A 19,454-nucleotide genomic window follows, 5' to 3' on the forward strand; every position below is an offset into this window, starting at 1 on the left:
TTGCATGCATGTACATTGGTGTTTTTAATGGTCTTCCACATTTCTCTCGAGGATCTGTTAATTTTTCTTTTTTTGTTTTCGTTCTTTTCGTGTCTTTTTAGAAAAATATTGCTGAAGTATAGTTGATTTACAATGTTGTGCACACACACATATATATATATATATCTATATATATACCCTTTGATACTTTATTCTATTATGGTTTATTATAAGACATTGAATATAGTTCCTTGTTGTGTACTGTAGGATCTTGTTGTTCATCTGTCTTATGTATAACAGCTTACATCTGCCAGTTCCAAATTATCAATCAAACCCTCCTTCACTCCTCTCCCTGGGCAACCACAGGTCTGTTCTTTATATCTGTGAGTCTCTTTCCATTTCATAGATGGGTTCATTTGTGTCATATTTTAGATTCTAAATGTAAGTAATATCATATGATATTTGCCTTTGTTTTTCTTTTCTTTTTTTATTTCACTTCGTATGATAATCTCTAGGTCTGTTTATGCTGCTGCAAGGTGGCATTATGTTGTTCTTTTATATGGCTGAGTAATATCCTTTTATATACATAAATCACATTTTCTTTATCCATTCATCTCTTGATGAACATTTAGGCTGTTTCCATGTCTTGGCTGTTGCAAATAGTGCTGCTGTGAATATATGAAGCCTGTGTCTTTTTGAATTATAGTTTTATCTGGGTATATGCCCAGGAGTGGGATCGCTGGATCATATGGCAACTCTAATTTTAGTTTATTGAGGAGCCTACACTCTGTTTTCCATAGTGGCTGTACTGATTTACATTCCCACCAGGCGTGTAGGAGGGTTTCCATTTCTCCACACCCTCTCCTGCATTTGTTATTTGCAGACTTTTTAAAAATAATATATTTCTTTATTTATTTATTTTTGGCTGTGCCAGGTTTTCGTGGCTGCGTGGGCTTTTCTCTGGTCGTGGTGAGCAGGAGGCTCCTCTTTCGTGTGGTGAGCAGACGCCTTGCTGCGGGGTCTCACCTCACTGCTGAGCATGGGCTCCAGGGCGCACAGGCCTCGATCGTTGCACCTGAGCCGAGTAGTTTTGACCCCTGGGCTCTAGAGCACAGGCTCAATAGTGGTGGTACACAGGCTTAGTTGCTCTGTGGCATGTGGGATTTTTCCAGCCCAGGAATCAAACCCATGTTTCTTGCACTGGAAGGCAGATTTTTTTTTTTTTTTTTTTTTTTTTACACCAGTGAACCACCAGGGACTCCCCTATCTGTAGACTTTTTAGTAATGGCCATTCAAACTGGTGTGAGGTGGTACCTCAGTGTTGTTTTGATTTGCCCTTCTTAATAATTAATGATGATGAGCAACTTTTCGTGTGTCTATTGGCTCTGTATGTATTCCTTAGAGAAATGTCTATTTAGGTCTTCTGCCTATTTTTCAATTGGGTTGTTTGGGTTTTTCTTTTGTTGTTGTTGCTGTTGAGTTGTATAAGCTATTTGTATATTTTGGAAATTAAGTCCCTGCAGGTCACGTTGTTTGCAGATGTTTTCTCCCAGTCCATAGATTGTCTTTTCGTTCTATTTATGACTTTATTTGCTGTTCAGAAGCTTATAAGTTTGATTAGCTTCCATTTGTTTATTTTCGCTTTTATTTTTATTACCTTGGGAGATTGAACTAAGAAAACTTTGCTACTATTTATGTCAGAGAATATTTTTCATATGTTTTCTTTTAGGACTTTTATGGTGGCATATCTTAAATTTAATCTTCAATCCATTTTGAGTTTATTTTTGTGTATGATGTGAGAGTGCATTATAACTTCATTGATTTGTGGCTCTCCAACTTTCCCAACATTACTTACTGGAGAGACTGTCTTTGCCCCATTATATATTCTTGCCTGAAGTTGTTGATGTTTCTCCCGCCTGTCTTGATTCCAGCTTGTAACTCATCCAGCCCAGCATCTCTCAAGATGTGCTCAGCACGTAGGTTAAATATACAGGGTGACAACAGACAGCCCTGCCATACTCCTTTCTCAATAATTAACCAAAAAGTTGTTCCATATAGGGTTCAAACTGTTGCTTCTTGACCTGCATACCAGTCTCTCAGGAGATATCTTACTTATAAGTAAGATGGTCTACCTGTCAACAACCTCAGATATGCAGATGATATCTGATACCACTCTAATGGCAGAAAGTGAATAGGAACTACAGAACCTCTTGCTGAGGGTGAAGGAGGAGAGTGAAAAAGCCAGCTTAAAACTAAATATTAAAAAAGCTAAGGTCATGGCATCTGGCCCCATTACTTCATGGGAAATAGAAGGGGAAAGGTGGAAGTAGTGATAGATTTCCTCTTCTTGGGCTCTAAAATCACTACAGATGATAACTGTAGCCATGAAATCAGAAGACAGTTGCTTCTTGGCAAGAAAACTGTAACAAACCTAGACAGTATGTTGAAAAGCAGAAATATCACTCTGCTGACAAAGGTCCAGATAGTCAAGGCTATGATATTCCCAGGGATCATGTATGGTTGTGAGATTTGGACTGTAAAGAAGGCAGAGTGCCAAAGAATTAATTCCTTCAAACTGTGGTGTTGGAGAAGACTCCTGAGAGTCCTTGGACAGCAAGGAAGTCAAAGCAGTCAATCTTAAGGGAAATCCACCCTGAATACATATTGGAAGGACTGATGCTGAAGCTGAAGGTCCAGTATTTTGGTCATCTGATGTGAACAGCTGACTAATTTGAGAAGTTCCTGATGCTAAGACTGAGGGAAGAAGGATAAGAGAGCGTCAGAGGATGAGATGGCTGGATAGCATCAGTGATGTGATGGAAATGAACTTGGGCAAGCTTCAGGAAATGTTGAGGGACCGGGAGGTCTGACATGCTGCAGTCCATGGTGTCACAAAGAGTTGTACACAACTGGATGACTGAACAACAATATTCGTACCTCCTTTGTCAAAGATTGATTTACTAAAGGTGTATGGGTGTGTTTCTAGGCTCTCTATTCTGTTCCATAGATCTGTATTTCTGTTTATGTGCCAACACCATGCTGTTTTGATTACTGTAGCTTTGTAGTATTGTCTGAAGTCTGGGAGGGTTATGTATCCTGCTTTGTTCTTTTTATTCAGGGTTACTTTGGCAATTCTTGATCTTGTATGGTTCTATATAAATTTTAGGATTATTTGTTCTAGATCTGTGAAAAATGTCATGGACAATTTGATAGGGCTTGCATCGAGTCAGTAGATTCTGTGCAGTATGGCCATTTTAACAATACTAATTCTTTCAATCCAACTGCATAAGATATCTTTCCATTTCTTTGAATCATCTTTAGTTTCTTCTATTAATGCTTCGTAGTTCTCAGCATATGAGTCTTTCACTTCCTTAGTGAGGTGTATTCCTAAGTATTATATTTTTGATATAATTTTAAAAGGGATTATTTGTTTATATTCCACTTCTGATATATTATTGTTAGTGTAAAAAATGCAGCTGATTTCTGTATGTTAATCTTGTATCCTGCTACCTTGCTGAATCGTTTATCAATTCTAGAGGTTTTATGTGAGAGACTCTTATTTCTTTTTCTTAATTCCTTATTCGCTGTCTTAGATTACATAATATCAATTGATGTATCTTCAGGTTATTTGATATTTTTAAATTATGCCAGTTCAACTCTGTTGTTGAGCCATTCTAGTGGTTTTCACTTCACTTACTGTATTTTTCAACTGTAGAAATTTAATTTGGTTCCTTTTAATAATTTCCATTCCATTATTGATGTTCAATATTTTATGAGATGTAAAAGAGATACATCATTTTAATCCTTTAAGCTTTGTTTCCTTCAGTTCTTTGAATGCATTTGTAGTATCTGCTTTGAATTTTTTTTTTCTGCTCAGTCCACTATCTGGACAATTTCAAAGACATATGCTATTGCTTATTTTTCCTTTGTTTATAAGCCACACATTTTCCTGTTTGCTATCATGTTCCATTATTTTTGTTGAAAACTGGACATTTTTGATAATATATTGTGGTTTATTTGTTTAATGACTTGAAAAAAAATGATTCAATAAAGTGTGTTTACCCTGCAGTCTGTAGCCTCTTATATGTTGCTCATGTTGTCATTCCACCTTTTTTTTTCTTAAGCCTGGTCCCTTCTAGGTCAGCATAAATAACTTACTGGTCGGAGGTCATACTTAAGCCTCCTTAGCCAGTTAACTTTTTGTTGAATGTGCTTGTGTGGTTTGGAGACTATACCATTTCATGGATTTTTATATTACTTCCCATGTTCAGCCAGGAATAATAGCTTGAAGTTTCTTTCTCTGATCATTCCTAAGAGAAGGCAGCCTTGGGCATACACACAGTCTTTGAGATTTCCAGGGATGACTGATATTATTTAAAAACGTGGTTTTTGAGGAGTCACCCCTGGTTAGAGTAGCTTATTCTGTCAGTGTTCAGTCAGAGGTTGTGTTTTAGCCCCTTTGCTGTGAAACTTCAGATATTGTTGATCTGCGTGAGGCTTGGGGTATATTTTCAAGTCTTGCTCTGACTACTGTTGAGCAGGCTCAGCCTAGTAGTATACATGATTTCCAAACCCTAGAGTTGTCTATGATCTCAGTAGGGCTTTTATTGACTCTCTTTCCATGGTTCTCTTTACTAAGCTTCTGGCTATCTTGTTATTTTGTTAGTATGAGAGCTACTGGTGTCTTATCCTTGAAGCTTGCAATAATGTCATTGTGTTTTTCCCCACTGTTACATCCCTGAAAGATGGATTTCTTAGATTGGGAAATTTTTTCCTTTTATTTGTTTACTAATAATATCTACCACTCCATTGTGACTGAAATAACACATTGAGGCTCAGATAGCTAAAGCATATTCCTAATTCAGTAATTAACAATTCAAGAGTAGGTTGGTTGAACATTACTCTTGACTTTGAGGCAAGATACACTTAGCATGAACAATCTTAATTTAGAATGTTATCAGGACTCTATAGCACTATGTGGAACTCAACTCTCTGTGAATAAAAGCCTAGGCCTTGGCTTGTATATTCAGCTGAGAAAAAAAAAATTAAGAAGCTGAAAAATTATTCCTCACCTCATTATCTAAAGACTTATTTAGATAAGATTCCCTGAGGTAGGCAGCACTGATAGGAGTAATAAAGCCTCTGCCTGGCTCCGTGATTTCCAGCCCTTAGTATGCACACCTTCTCTGTTATTCAAGCACTAATATAGGTGAAGGGATGTAGCAGGTAATTAAACTCCCTAATCAACTGGCTTTAAATTGGGGAGATTATCCTAGGGGAGTCTGATCTGATCAGTAAGTCCTTTAGTAAAGTGAAGTGGTAGGATTTCCTTTCATTTTAAAGGCTAAAATAATATTCTATTAATGCATATACCAGATTTTCTTTATCCATTTTATCCATTCATCCGCTGACAGGCATTGAGGTGGTCTAAATGCCACCTGCCATTGGAGATAGCAGGTGATGCCGTTATGCTATAAATGCCATTATGGAGAGAGCTGTTGTGAATAATGCTGCAGTGAACATAAAAGTGCACATGTCTCCTCAACATCCTGATTTCAACTCTAGGACATATATTCAGAAATGGGATTGCTGGCTCATATGATGCTGCCTTTTTTAACTTTTGGAGGAGCGTCCACATAGTTCTGCACCATTTTTCTTTTTAATGAATAGCATTTAAAAATCCCAGTTTCTTTATAAACTTACCAACAGTTTTTTTTAATATGTAATAATTGTTCTAACTGGTTTGAGATATTTTCACACCATGGTTTTAGTTTGCATTTCCCTGAAGACTAGTGAGGTTGGACAGTGAGGTACCATTACACGCCAGTCAGGATGGCTGCTATCCAAAAGTCTACAAGCAATAAATGCTGGAGAGGGTGTGGAGAAAAGGGAACCCTCCTACACTGTTGGTGGGAATGCAAACTAGCACAGCCACTATGGAAAACAGTGTGGAGATTTCTTAAAAAGCTGGAAATAGAACTGCCATATGACCCAGCAATCCCACTTCTGGGCATACACACCAAGGAAACCAGATCTGAAAGAGACACATGCACCCCAATGTTCATCGCAGCACTGTTTATAATAGCCAGGACATGGAAGCAACCTAGATGCCCGTCAGCAGACGAATGGATGAGGAAGCTGTGGTACATATACACCATGGAATATTACTCAGCCATTAAAAAGAATTCATTTGAATCAGTTCTAATGAGATGGATGAAACTGGAGCCCATTATACAGAGCGAAGTAAGCCAGAAAGATAAAGACCATTACAGTATACTAACACATATATATGGAATTTAGAAAGATGGCAACAATAACCCTATATGCAAAACACAAAAAGAGACTCAGATGTATAGAACAGACTTGTGGACTCTGGGAGAAGGCGAGGGTGGGAATGTTTCAAGAGAACAGCATCGAAACATGTATACTATCTAGGGTGAAACAGATCACCAGCCCAGGTTGGGTGCATGAGACAAGTGCTCGGGCCTGGTGCACTGGGAAGACCCAGAGGGATCGGGTGGAGAGGGAGGTGGGAGGGGGGACCGGGATGGGGAATACATGTAAATCCATGGCTAATTCATTTCAATGTATGACAAAAACCACTGCAATGATGTAAAGTAATTAGCCTCCAACTAATAAAAATAAATGGAAAAAAAAAAAATTAAAAAAAAAAGACTAGTGAGGTTGGGCACCTTTCTGTACACTTGTTGGTTATATGTATGTCTTCCTTGAAGAGATATCTGTTCAAGGCCTTCACCTACTTTTTAGTTGTCATTTTTTTTTTTTTTTTGCTTTTTACTATTGAGTTTACAAGTCCCTTACATGTTTTGAAATTAACCCCTTAACAAGGATATGATTTGCAAATATTTTCTCTCATTCTATATGTTGCCTTTTCACTCTGTTGATTGCTTTCTTTGCTGTGCAGAGCTTTATAGTTTGATGTAGTCCCACTTGTCTATGTTTTCTTTCATTGTATTTTCCTTTGGTGTTATATCCAGAAAACTCATTGTCATAAGGCTTTCCTCCTGTTTTCTTCCAGAGATTTTTGAGTTTTAGATCTTTAATACATTTTAGTTGATATTGTATGTGGTATCAAATAAGGGTTCAATTTCATTCTTGCACATGTGAATTTTCAGCATTCTCAACACCATTCAGCAAATGGATGAAGCTAAAGGACATTATGCTAAGTGAAATAAGGCAGTCACAGAGGGATAAACACTGCCACTTCTATGAGTATATAAAAAACTCAAGTTTAGAGAAACAAAGGTAGAAGAGTATTTGCCAGGGGGAGGGAAAGGGAGGAATAGGGATTTGCCAGTCAACAGGTATGAAGTTTCAATTACTCAAGGTGGATAAGTTGTAGATGTCAGCTATACAGCATCATGCCTGCCATTGTAATACTGTATTGTGCACTTAAAAATCTGTCAAGAGAGTAGAACTTATGTTAAATGTTCTTACCACAATAATAAATAACATGTAGATATATATGTAGATAACTAGACAGACAGCTGGATGAGTAAACAAATAAATGTGTAGATAGACAGACAGAGGCACAGAATAAAATGAGGTATAAGAAAGAAATTCCCCTGGGTTGGTCTAAAAGAAAAATTTTAATATGCCATGAATTCTGCCAATGGATTTGGAAGAGGTCCTCAAGCCTCAGATAAGAAATGCATCTCCTGCTTATACCTACTGGAACAGTTGAAGACCTGAGTAAAAGATTCAGCCAGCACTTGCCTGGATTCCTGACCCTGGAAACAGTGAAATAGTACATTTGTATTGTTTTAAACTATTAAAATTGTGGAAATGTGTTACACAGTCACATAATCTAATTTACTCTTTTTGTCTGTAACTGAATCCTTGCCTCTGCTGTGCCTGATTGCTAAAGGCAGTACTGCCCTCCCACATTTCCTAATGCTGCTGCTGTAGTCCTACTGATTTAAAGGTAGACCCTTGTCTGCATAGATAAATAAAAACCACCTAAATAAAAATTGCCACAAGCCTCTGAATAAAGCCTTCCTAAAGTGTAGTAACCTGGAAAATTCATAAAATCATGTGGACAACGCTTACAAAAGGCTAAGATCAAGGAAAGCTCCCCAGGCTGGATGATAAAAAGTCAACTGCAAAAGAAACACTGACTTCAGGAACCATATAGGCTTCTGAACCCTATCAGGGTCAAAACTCCCACAACTCCCACATGCTAATCTCAGGCTTAAGACCTCAGTCAAGCCTCAACCAGAAGATGCTCAGACTTGCAAAATGTACAAATCTTAGACCTAATAATACAATTAAAAAAAAACAGATCTGTACAATTCTTAAAGACTGAGTTAACAGTTTTAAGCATGATTATCTTCATATGTGTATGCATATATGCATGTATATATGTGTGTATCAGCAAATTTGTTTGGAAGGAAGGAACCACTGAATTTGTAATTAGGCAATAATTCCTAATCTTGCAATCATATACCTTATTTACCATTCCAGAAGAGTATCCATTAGATTTTAAAGTGATCTCTGAAGAATTCAATTTTACTCAGGTTACATATAAAAACATCATTTGGCAGATGAATCCTTTGAACATTTCTATAATGTGAAAATATACACAGTTTATTTAGGAAAAAAGAGTCCAATGTTAGTATTTAAAAATGTTGTCCATACATTATCAAGCTTTAGAAAAATTAAAACATATGAAACAAAATTCTATATTTCTTTTGAAATTTATGATACCCTCTTTTCCTTAATAATCTTGACATTACTAATTACTAAGCTACTATAACAAAGAAGTGCAAAAATATATAGAAATCCAAAAAATATAGAAACAAAGAAAGTAGATTGATCTTTCATCTCTCTGAGATTAGAAGGCAATCTGTAGTCCCAAATACATGACTTCCATCCTTGGGACAAAAGATGCTGTTTCAGTACTTACTGTCTGCCACAATCAGGAAATAAAGAGAAGGTACAGGACCACAAATATAATTCCTTTTATGGATGTGCCTATAAATGACATTCTTTATTTCCAGTTATGCCCTGTTGGCCAGAACTTACTCACCAGGGTACACCAACTGTGGAGGAAACTGGGAACATATCCTGTACATGATAACCATATGCTCTGCTAAAACTTAGGAGCTCTAAAATTAAAGAATGAGACAATGGATAGATATTGGACTTTTAGTATTTGTCTTTAGCTCTTTCCTAATCTTTCTACATATAGTAACCTATTGTATTGCCATCTCCTATTTTCAGTGGTTATATTACAAAGTTACTTTTCAAGAATAAACAAGCCATTTATTATTCAAAAATAAATTAGAGTGCAAAGTTAAAAAATTCTGCTCTTCAAAGGAAACTGTAAAAAAGAATGAAAATACAAGCTACAGACTGAATGAAAATATGTATAAGTCATATACCTGATAATTACAGCGATAATATGTATTCTCAAGACTTAATAATAAGAAAACAGAAAACCCAAATTTGTAAAAAAATGAGCAAAAATTTTAGCAGACATATTACAAAGGATACATAGATCTCTATCATATACACACAAAATTCTCAGCATCATAAATTACTAAAGAAAGGCAAATTTACCACAGTGATATACCACCACACCTACTAAAATGGCTAAAATTAAAATTAAAATGATTGACTATAATGATGATTAAGATGTGGAGGAACCAGAACATTAATACATTGCTACTAGGATTGTAAATGGTATAACTATTACTTTGAAATATTTAGCAATTTTTTAAAATGTAAACATATATAAACCATACAATCCAATTATTCTGCTCCTGGATATTTACCCCAGAATAAATTAAAATGTATGTCCATACAAGTCATATACACAGATGTTCACAGTAGCTTTATTTTTTATTAGTCAAATACTTGAAACAAGTGAAAGTTCATCAACAGTGAAAAGGATTAATAAACTATGGTATATTCATATAATAAAATATGAATGATATAGGGATAAAAAGTGATGATCTATTTATACTTATAACAAGATGAATAGATATCAAAATCATTATTCAGTACAAAAAAGCCAGACCTCACCTCCTCCCAAAATAGTATCTCCTCATTCCATGATTTCATTTGTTTAAAATTTTAGAAAACTCAAACTAATCTTTAGTGATAGAAATCAGATCAGTTACAGTCTGAGGATGGAAAAATACTATGGAGAAGTAGAAAGGAATTACAAGGTATCACAGGGAAATTGTTGGAATTGATAGATATGTTTATTATACTGATTGTGATCATTTTATAGGTATATCCATATAATGGCACATTAAATTGTTTGCTTGAAGTATGCAAAGTTTATTGTATAGCATTTATGCTCATAAAATTTTTTAGTAAATGAAGAACAACAGATTCAAGAGTATTATTGGGTTTTGACATGACGGAGAAGGGTGCAAGCTATCATAGGATATGGAATAGGCCATAATCCTGTGTAACCCATTTGAGTCGGTATTATGAATGTGAATATCATCTGTCATTTGTGTCTCAGTTGGAAAAAACTGGAACTTCTGTTTGAGTTTTGTGCTTGGACTAAGGACTGTAGAGCAAGACATGGTCCCTGTGCTACAGAACTTACAAAAGTTGCAGGCAATGCTATTCTTCTCAGTGTACATCTCAATTAAATTGTGAATTCCGCAAGGAACACATTATTCTAGACTCATAAAATATTGGATATAAGATCAATTTAGGTTTACATTGTCCAGCTTAACTGTTTTCAGAAATGGAACTGAACTTACACAATAGCACACAGAAATATATTGGCATAGTTGGGATTAAACCTACCTCTCCTGGCTCCCTGCCCAAAGTTTTCTCCATTACATCATTTCTCTTTTACTGAACACTATACTCTGAGCAAAGTCAGTGGTCAATAAATTTGCTTAACAACTGCTGATCGGAATTGACAAAAAGCACAGAAGAGTCTCTTCACAGTTGCATTATTTTCTGAGGTTAAGAGATGAATAGTTCACAAGATAAGAAATAGGGGAAGATTCTGAATCTTCCTGTTTATTTCTTCTTTTCCTCTTTAACCATAGATATATTTACATGTAAGTACTGTAAAATAAACAAACAATAAACAATTAAGAGCCAGTACCTACAAACAAAAAGAAAAAATAGTTGACACTTTGATGGGAAAAAATTTAGAAATGACTGCTAAAATGTCAATTTATGAATTAAGACTCTTAGTAGAGGTTAAATTAATCTGGTTCACCATCAGTGGGAGACCTTTGAGAGACTCATGCTATTTATAGTAAAGGCTCTGAAGCTATGCTGTTCATTTATATCAGGTAACAAAATTACTACTGCAACAGAAGCACTTTGTAGGATCTATGGCACTTGGCAGGAAAATAGTATTGATTCCAAGCCAAGGAAATGACAGTACAGTGTAGCTGCTGCTGGACTGAAGAAGGAAAAATAAAAGAATAGATAATAACAGATGCATGTGGGCAGTGAGAAGAAGTGCCATCAGTTCAGATTAATTATGAGCCCAATATGTGAGGACAGACAAATTTTGAAGAAATTCAAGATAAAAGAGAGTAAGCAGGTAGGATGGCTGTAGGGAATTGATATTCAGACAAAAAAGACTACATTCACATCAGTTAGGATAAAGGACCTGTCTCAAGAGGGACATCATGAATGACTCTATAAGCAGGAAGAGGTAATCACAGGTCCTGGCACATGGAGACATATTGAATCTGCTCAAGGGAGTAACTTCTAGTTCTTGTCATCAAGTGATGTTCATTTTTCTTAAGCCATTTTGAGAAATGCATTATGGTAAACAGGAATACTGATGACTTATTAAGGAAGCAAGTGCTGAAAAATATTAATAAAAACAAACTATAGTTTCTAATTGAGTCACACTGTCATATCCCAAAGTCACATATGTAATAAATTCACCATTATATAGTCCATAGTTACAAATATAAAGAAAACAAAACCAACAAAAGTGCTTTGTCCTAAAATGGCTAATGGATGATATCCATTATTAATAATGATAATTGATGATAATGGATATCATAAAACCCATGCATTCTGATCATCTGGGACGCCCCCATCAGATTTTACTGCAACAAGTTTGTGTTCTCCAACAGCAAATGTATAGCAGAAAGTTCAAAGGGAAGGAGCTGCTATAAAAAGGTTACCAGACGAAAAATATTAGTAAAGCCGTAAAGATAAGGGGGTTTCATAAAAATCATGAGACAAAATAAACCTTAGCCAGAGATCAATCTATGTAGAAACATGTATTTCTCGATTGATCATGATACCAACACATTCTATAATAAGATGACTTACATTTAGAGTGATGCCTCAAAAATCACTGAAAGAATGAAAAATCATCTTCAGTACACTCTACCTCAAAGACATGAAAGTGAAATACAGTATGGAAATGCCTCCATGCAAAAGTATTAAAATGTAAAAAGATTACTGCCTTGATTATAGAAGCGACCTGGAAAGTTCCCTTCTGTGTAATAGTTCACTGGTCATGAGGTATTTTCTAGACAAGCCACAGCAAACTCACTGGTAAAGGGAAGAGATTTATATTTGGCATATGACTTTTGCTTGGAAATGAGAGAAATCCAGCTAAAATTATTAAATAAATTTTCAGTTTATGCATCTGAAAAGCCTAGTGTATTCAAATATAGCTGGATAGAAGTATATAAAGTGCCAGGAATCTATTGTTCTTTATACCTTAATACCATTTCTTTGTTTTTTTTTTAACCATTTTATTTTGAAAATCTTATTAACTTAGAGAAAATTCAGAAGACTATTACAAGAGTTCACATATATTCTTTACTTAGCTTTCCCTAACATTAGCCATTTAGGTAGCCAATACTTTGGCCACCTCGTGCAAAGAGTTGACTCATTGGAAAAGACCCTGATGCTGGGAGGGATTAGGGGCAGGAGGAGAAGGGGACGACAGAGGATGAGATGGCCGGATGGCATCACTGACTCGATGGACATGGATTTGAGTAAGCTCTGGGAGTTGGTGATGGACAGGGAGGCCTGGCATGCTGTGATTCATGGGGTCGCAAAGAGTTGGACATGACTGAGTGACTGAACTGAACTGAACTGAACTGGATACAGTTGTCTAACTGGGAAATAAATGTTGAAACAATACTATTATGTAACCATAGACCATATTTGAACTTTACTAGGGCTTTATCTGGGGCTTCTCTGATGGCTCAGACAGTAAAGAGTCTGCCTGCAATGCGGGAGACCCAGATTCGATCCCTGGGTCAGAAAGATTCCCTGGAGAAGGGAATGGCAGCCCATCCCACTATTCTTGTTTGGAAAATTCCATGGACAGAGGAACCTGGTAGGCTACAGTTCAAGTGGTCACAAAGAGTTGTTTTTTTCCCCAAAGTTTTTTTTTTTTTCTTTTTCTTTTCCAAGATCCAGTCCAGATAGCTACCATGCATTTAGTTGTTTTGTCGCTTCAGTCTCTTCCTACTGTAAAAATCCCATTCTTTCCTTGTTTTCATTACCTTGATAATTTTGATGAATACTGATCTCTAAATTTTGTAGATGGGTCTCAATTTGAGTCTTTTTTTGTATTTCTTATCTAATGATTAGGTTGAGGTTATGCAATTTTGGCAATAATCCCATAGAAGTAATGACTTTTTTCTTCTCCAAGTGCATAATATTGAAGGAACACAAAGCCAGTATATCTTATTTCTGAAGATGTTAACCTTGATCGCTTGGTTAAGGCTTCCTCTGCCAGTTTTCTCCATGACTTCATATTTCTTTCTTTGTAATTGATAAGTAACTTGGAAGAGACACTTGAGACTTTGTAAACAACTTGTTTCTCCTCAAACTTTCACCCACTGATTTTATACTTTTCGGTAGGTTTTATCCGGAAAAATTATTCTGTGATGTCTGCCACAGCTGTGTTTCTTCATTACCTTCCGTCTCAAAGAGACAGTGCCAAAGAAATAGGGACTACAAGTTGCTCTTGATGACATCAAACCAGCTCAGCAATCCCAATGAAGGAAGCGGTTCCTCCACTTGCAACAAAACACCTAGTTTCTACCAGTTGTCTCCTTCATTTTGATCATATATTCATCTCTGAATTGATTGCCTCAGGATAGCCAAGGGAAGGCCCCTCTCACAGCCCAGGCCTGGATCATGTTCCCACACCTGCAGTTGGAGGATGGGTTGGGCTGTCCCACTATAACCACATGAACTGAGAGTGGAAGAGAAGAGATTTCCCGAGATAAAAACAGTATATTGTTACCAGAAGAGATGGTAGGTGCTGCAGAGTCACCCTCAGGATACCTGCCACACTAAGATATAGCCAGTTATTCTTGATATGTTTTGAGATCCAAGTTTGTGAAAGACAGTTTCTAAACCCATCTATATAAAAGTGCTTAAAAATATAAGCACTTAAATTTATCTTATTCATCACAATAAGGAAGACTGCAAATTCATGGTCATCGATTTCAGTGTTTTCCAATACTTACAGTTGCTGTAGTGTTAGATTTCCTTTTCCTCTGTCCTTAATATAAATAGGAAAAACAACTGTATTTCTACAGTTAAAATAGAGTACTTAATATAATACATGACAAATAGGTAACTGCTCAAAAATATCATGGTTGTTATTATGATTATTACTATTATTAAATACTCAACTTGACACATATATATGTAGTGTCTGTTATACACAAGATACTACTAGGATTAGGAACTCAAAGATGAATAAGAAAGTATTCTGACTTTAAGGAACACAGAGACTAGTGTGGAGGATAAAATATGCACAAAACTCTACCAAGCAGGATGTTACAAGTTTCCATAATAGGAATAAGTGCTATGCATATAATATATGTTTATGTTTTATATATTTATTAAGTCCCTACTTAATCTCTTCTTCAGGCAATACAAAAACAGAAAATAAAGGAATGCATTTTCAAACAGCTTTTTCTTAAAAGATTAGTCTCTCTACACACACTTAACCTTTCAGATATAAATTGGATGTCGCATTAACCAGCAACTGAATAGAGTGAAGAACAATTGACTTCATTTTCCTTAATATCTTAGATAGAAAGACTTAAAGATCACAACAAGTAATCTAGTCAGAATGTTATTTTTAAGCATTTAATATTATGGCTCTTTATGCATGACAAAAGACCTCTGCACTTATTTCCCTATACATGAAGAAAATCAGATTATTTGATTTGTTTGACAAAAGACTTTGTGATTTAGAGATCACTTTTGAACTAAATGACCAGACTGTTGCTAAGCAACTGTGTAAAACAATTCTTAAATACAAAAGACACAGTTAAAATACAGCCTTATAAGGTCTATAGTAGTATGTCTGACATTTTTGTATAATCAGTCTAATATTTTCAAAATAAATATTTTCAATACTCTCTTTCATAAACTAATTATATATGTGTGTGAGTGTGTGTATTCAGAAAAAGTAAATAGACTGAATGTGAAATTGAAAGCAAAATCTCAACCCAATTGTGTTAATTTACAATAATAATTTTTCAGGTCTGCATTGGCCCTGTTAACCTGCCACAACATAAAATTTTTCTAAATATTTTTAGAAACTCTTGAAGCTTCTACACAGAGTATTATTCAGATGTTCTGGATCAATGACTGTCTGCAAATAGATTTTACATTTTACAGATCTTATTTCTGGAAAAATACCGAAACAAGAAAGTATTACCTGACTTGACAACATATATTCCAATTTAGAAATTATTATATAATTAATGTAATTTTATTGTGAGAGTAGTTACTAAAAATTCAGCACTTTATTACTTAGTAAATATAGATTTTTATTACTAACACTCCCGAGGCCAGGAGTATACTTGTCACTTCTTAAACAGAAAGAGAAGGTACACTTTTCCTGTACAGCTGTGACAAGTGGTAAGCCTGGTCCTCTGAAACCAGAGAAAGAAGCCCTTGAATTACCTTCCTATGAAAATACTGCTTTACTTTCACAGAAGAGCTCTATCATCAGGTAAACTTGGCAACGGATGAAACCATCACTGTGAGGAGCTAAATTAACCATTCACCTCAAGATGTCTGCCCCCTGTGGTCCTACTGAGAGACTGTCAAACACATAGCTATTACAAGTGAACCATTTCTGTATCATTCACATAAGAACATTCCTTTCACAAAAGTCATGTGGACAAAGCAAAAACAAGGACTTACCCTGGAAGGCAAGGTTTTGGAGTAATTTCTCTGCTAAGCTACTTTCTGTAAAGACTGAGTCCTGGGGGATATTCACTTCAGTTCAGTTCAGTCTCTCACTTGTGTCCAACTCTTTGTGACCCCATGGACTGCAGCACGCCAGGCCTCCCCGCCCATCACCAACTACTGGAGTTTACTTAAACTCAGGTTTATGGAGTTGGTGATGCCATCCAACCATCTCATCCTCTGTCGTCCCCTTTTCCTTCTGCCTTCAATCTTTTCCAGCATCAGGGTCTTTTCCAATGAATCAGTTCTTCACATCAGGTGGCCAAATTATTGGAGTTTCAGCATCAGCATCAGTCCTTCCAATGGATATTCAGGACTGATTTCCTTTATGATAGACTGGTTGGATCTCCTTGCAGTCCAAAGGACTCTCAAGAGTCTTCTCCAACACCAGGGTTCAAAAGCATTAGTTCTGTGGTGCTCAACTTTCTTTATAGTCCAACTCTCCATCCATACATGACCACTGGAAAAACCATAACCTTGACTAGACAGACTTTTGTTGGCAAAGTAATGTCTCTGCTTTTTAATAGGCTGTCTAGGATGATCATAACTTTTCTTCCAAGGAGCAAGTGTCTTTTAATTTCATGGCTACAGTCACCATCTGCAGTGATTTTGGAGCCCCCCAAAATAAAGTCTGTCACTGTTTCCCCAACTATTTGCTATGAAGCAATGGGACCAGATGCCATGATCTTAGTTTTCTGAATGTTGAGTTTTAAGCCAACTTTTTCACTCTCCTCTTTCACTTTCATCAAAAGGCTCTTTAGTTCTTCTTCACTTTCTGCCATATGGGTGGTGTCATCTGCATACCTGAGGTTATTGATATTTATCTTGACAATCTTGATTCCAGCTTGTGCTTCTTCCAACCCAGCGTTTCTCATAATGTACTCTGCATATAAGTTAAATAAGCAGGGTGACAATATACAGCCTTGATGTACTCCTTTTCCTATTTGGAACCAGTCTGTTGTCCCATGTCCATTTCTAACTGTTGCTTCCTGACCTGCATACAGATTTCTCAAGAGGCAGATCAGATGATCTGGTATTCCCGTCTCTTTCGGAATTTTCCACATGTGTTGTGATCCACACAGTCAAAGGCTTTGGCATAGTCAATAAAGCAGAAATAGATGTTTTCTGGAACTCTCTTGCTTTTTTGATGATCTAACAGATATTGGCAGTTTGACCTCTGGTTCCTCTGCCTTTTCTAAAACCAGTTTGAACATTTGGAAGTTCACGGTTCACGTATTGCTGAAACCTGGCCTGGGGAATTTTGAGCATTACTTTACTAGCATGTGAGATGAGTGCAATTGTGCGGTAGTTTCAGCATTCTTTGGGATGGCCTTTCTTAGGGATTGGAATGAAAACTGACCTTTTCCAGTCCTATAGCCACTGCTGAGTTTTCCAAATTTGCTGGCATATTGAGTGTAGCACTTTCACAGCATCATCTTTTAGGATTGAAATATCTCAACTAGAATTCCATCACCTCTACTAGCTTTGTTCATAGTCATACTTCCTAAGTCCCACTTGACTTTGCATTCCAGGATGTCTGGCTCTAGGTGAGTGATCACACCATCTTGATTACCTGGGTCGTGAAGATGTTTTTTGAATAGCTGTTCTGTGTATTCTTGCCACCTCTTCTATAGTTTACTCAGATTTAAAACAATCTCAGCTCTTCCAGAGTTGCCTGCCTAATGAATAATAAGATAATAAGTGCAGAGTGGAAGACTTGATATTGTCCCATTCTCTCAGAGCTGCTGCCGAGAACACAGTGGACTCAGACATCCAGATGCTACCCCTCTAAATTTCTGTCCTGTCGGCAACAGTGTTAGTCTGCTCAGGTTGCCATGCCACAACACCACAGACTGGGTGGCTTAAAAAACACAAATTTATTTTCTCAGAGTTCTGGAGTCTAGGGGTCCAAGATGAAGCTACCAGCTTGGTTCATTGCTGGTGAGATCTCTCTTCTGGGCTTGCCATTAACACCTTCTTGATGTGTCCCCATGTGGCCTTTTTCTGAGTTCTGGTTTTTCCATCTGCTTAGATGGATAGCAGTCCTGTTGGATCAGGACCCCACCCTTAATGACCTCATGAGTACCTGCTTCATTGCTCATCAGGTGTCTGACTCTTTGCAACCCCGTGGACTGTAGCCCACCAGACTCCTCTGTCCATGTGATTTCCCTGGCAAGAATACTGGAGTGGGTTGCCACTTGGTGACCTTGACAATGAACCATGCAGAGCAGAACTGATGGACTGACAGTTGCTATGTCTCTGATCTGCCATTGCACTGAAACTTTTAGAACTGTCTTACAGATAAAACTCTTCCTTCTCCATCCTCTTTCCTTCCTATGCTCCTTCCCTGAGATCAGGCCTGCATCATGTTCTAAAGATTCCCCATCTTTTTCCCTTTGTCCTGGCACAGGCATTTCTTTCAGTAAGTCTCTTGCGTATCTAGCCCCATCTTGGCATCTACTTCTAGGAAGACGTGAAACAACACATAAGGATATGTGGACACAAAGCTTCTAATTATAAAGGGAACACATGGCAACAGACTGGAAAAAAAGAAAGAATTGTTAGCGATTTAGAGATTATAGAAAATTTTTATAATTTTTTAAATATATCTTTACTCTTTAAAAATTGTTCAGAGTGGAAGAATATTTTTGTAATCAGAGAAAGCAGAGAAAATTAAGTAATACCATATTTAGCAACATGGATAGGACTTAGAGATTGTCATTCTAAGTGAAGTAAGTCAGAGAAAGACAAATATATGATATTGCTTATATGTGAAATCTAAAATTAGGGTACAAATTAATAAAATAGAGTTATGGATATTGAAAATAAACTTCAGTTGCCAGGGGTTGAGGAGGGAAAAGGAGGGATTGGGAGATTGGGATTGACATATACACGCTATTGTATCTAAAACAGATAACTAATAAGAAACTGCTGTGTTGCCCAGGAAACTCTACTCAATACTGTATCATGGCCTATATGGGAAAAGAATCTAAAAAGAGTGGATATATATATATGTGTGTGTGTGTGTGTGTGTAACAGATTCACTTGGTTGTACACTTGAAGCTAACACAATATTGTAAATCAACTGCACTCCAATAGAAATGTTTTTTAAAAAGCCATCAAAAGAGGCCAGAAAATGATGCTCCAGCAGCCAGAGTCCTGTGAGTGCCTTCAGAATGGTGGACAGAGGAGTCTGCCTCTGACTAATTGAAAGGCAGCTCCTTCACTCAGCCCACAGGTTGCCCAGAGGTAGAGTGAGCTCT

This window comes from Odocoileus virginianus, chromosome 24 (assembly GCF_023699985.2).
Source record: "Odocoileus virginianus isolate 20LAN1187 ecotype Illinois chromosome 24, Ovbor_1.2, whole genome shotgun sequence".
Classification (NCBI taxonomy): domain Eukaryota; kingdom Metazoa; phylum Chordata; class Mammalia; order Artiodactyla; family Cervidae; genus Odocoileus; species Odocoileus virginianus.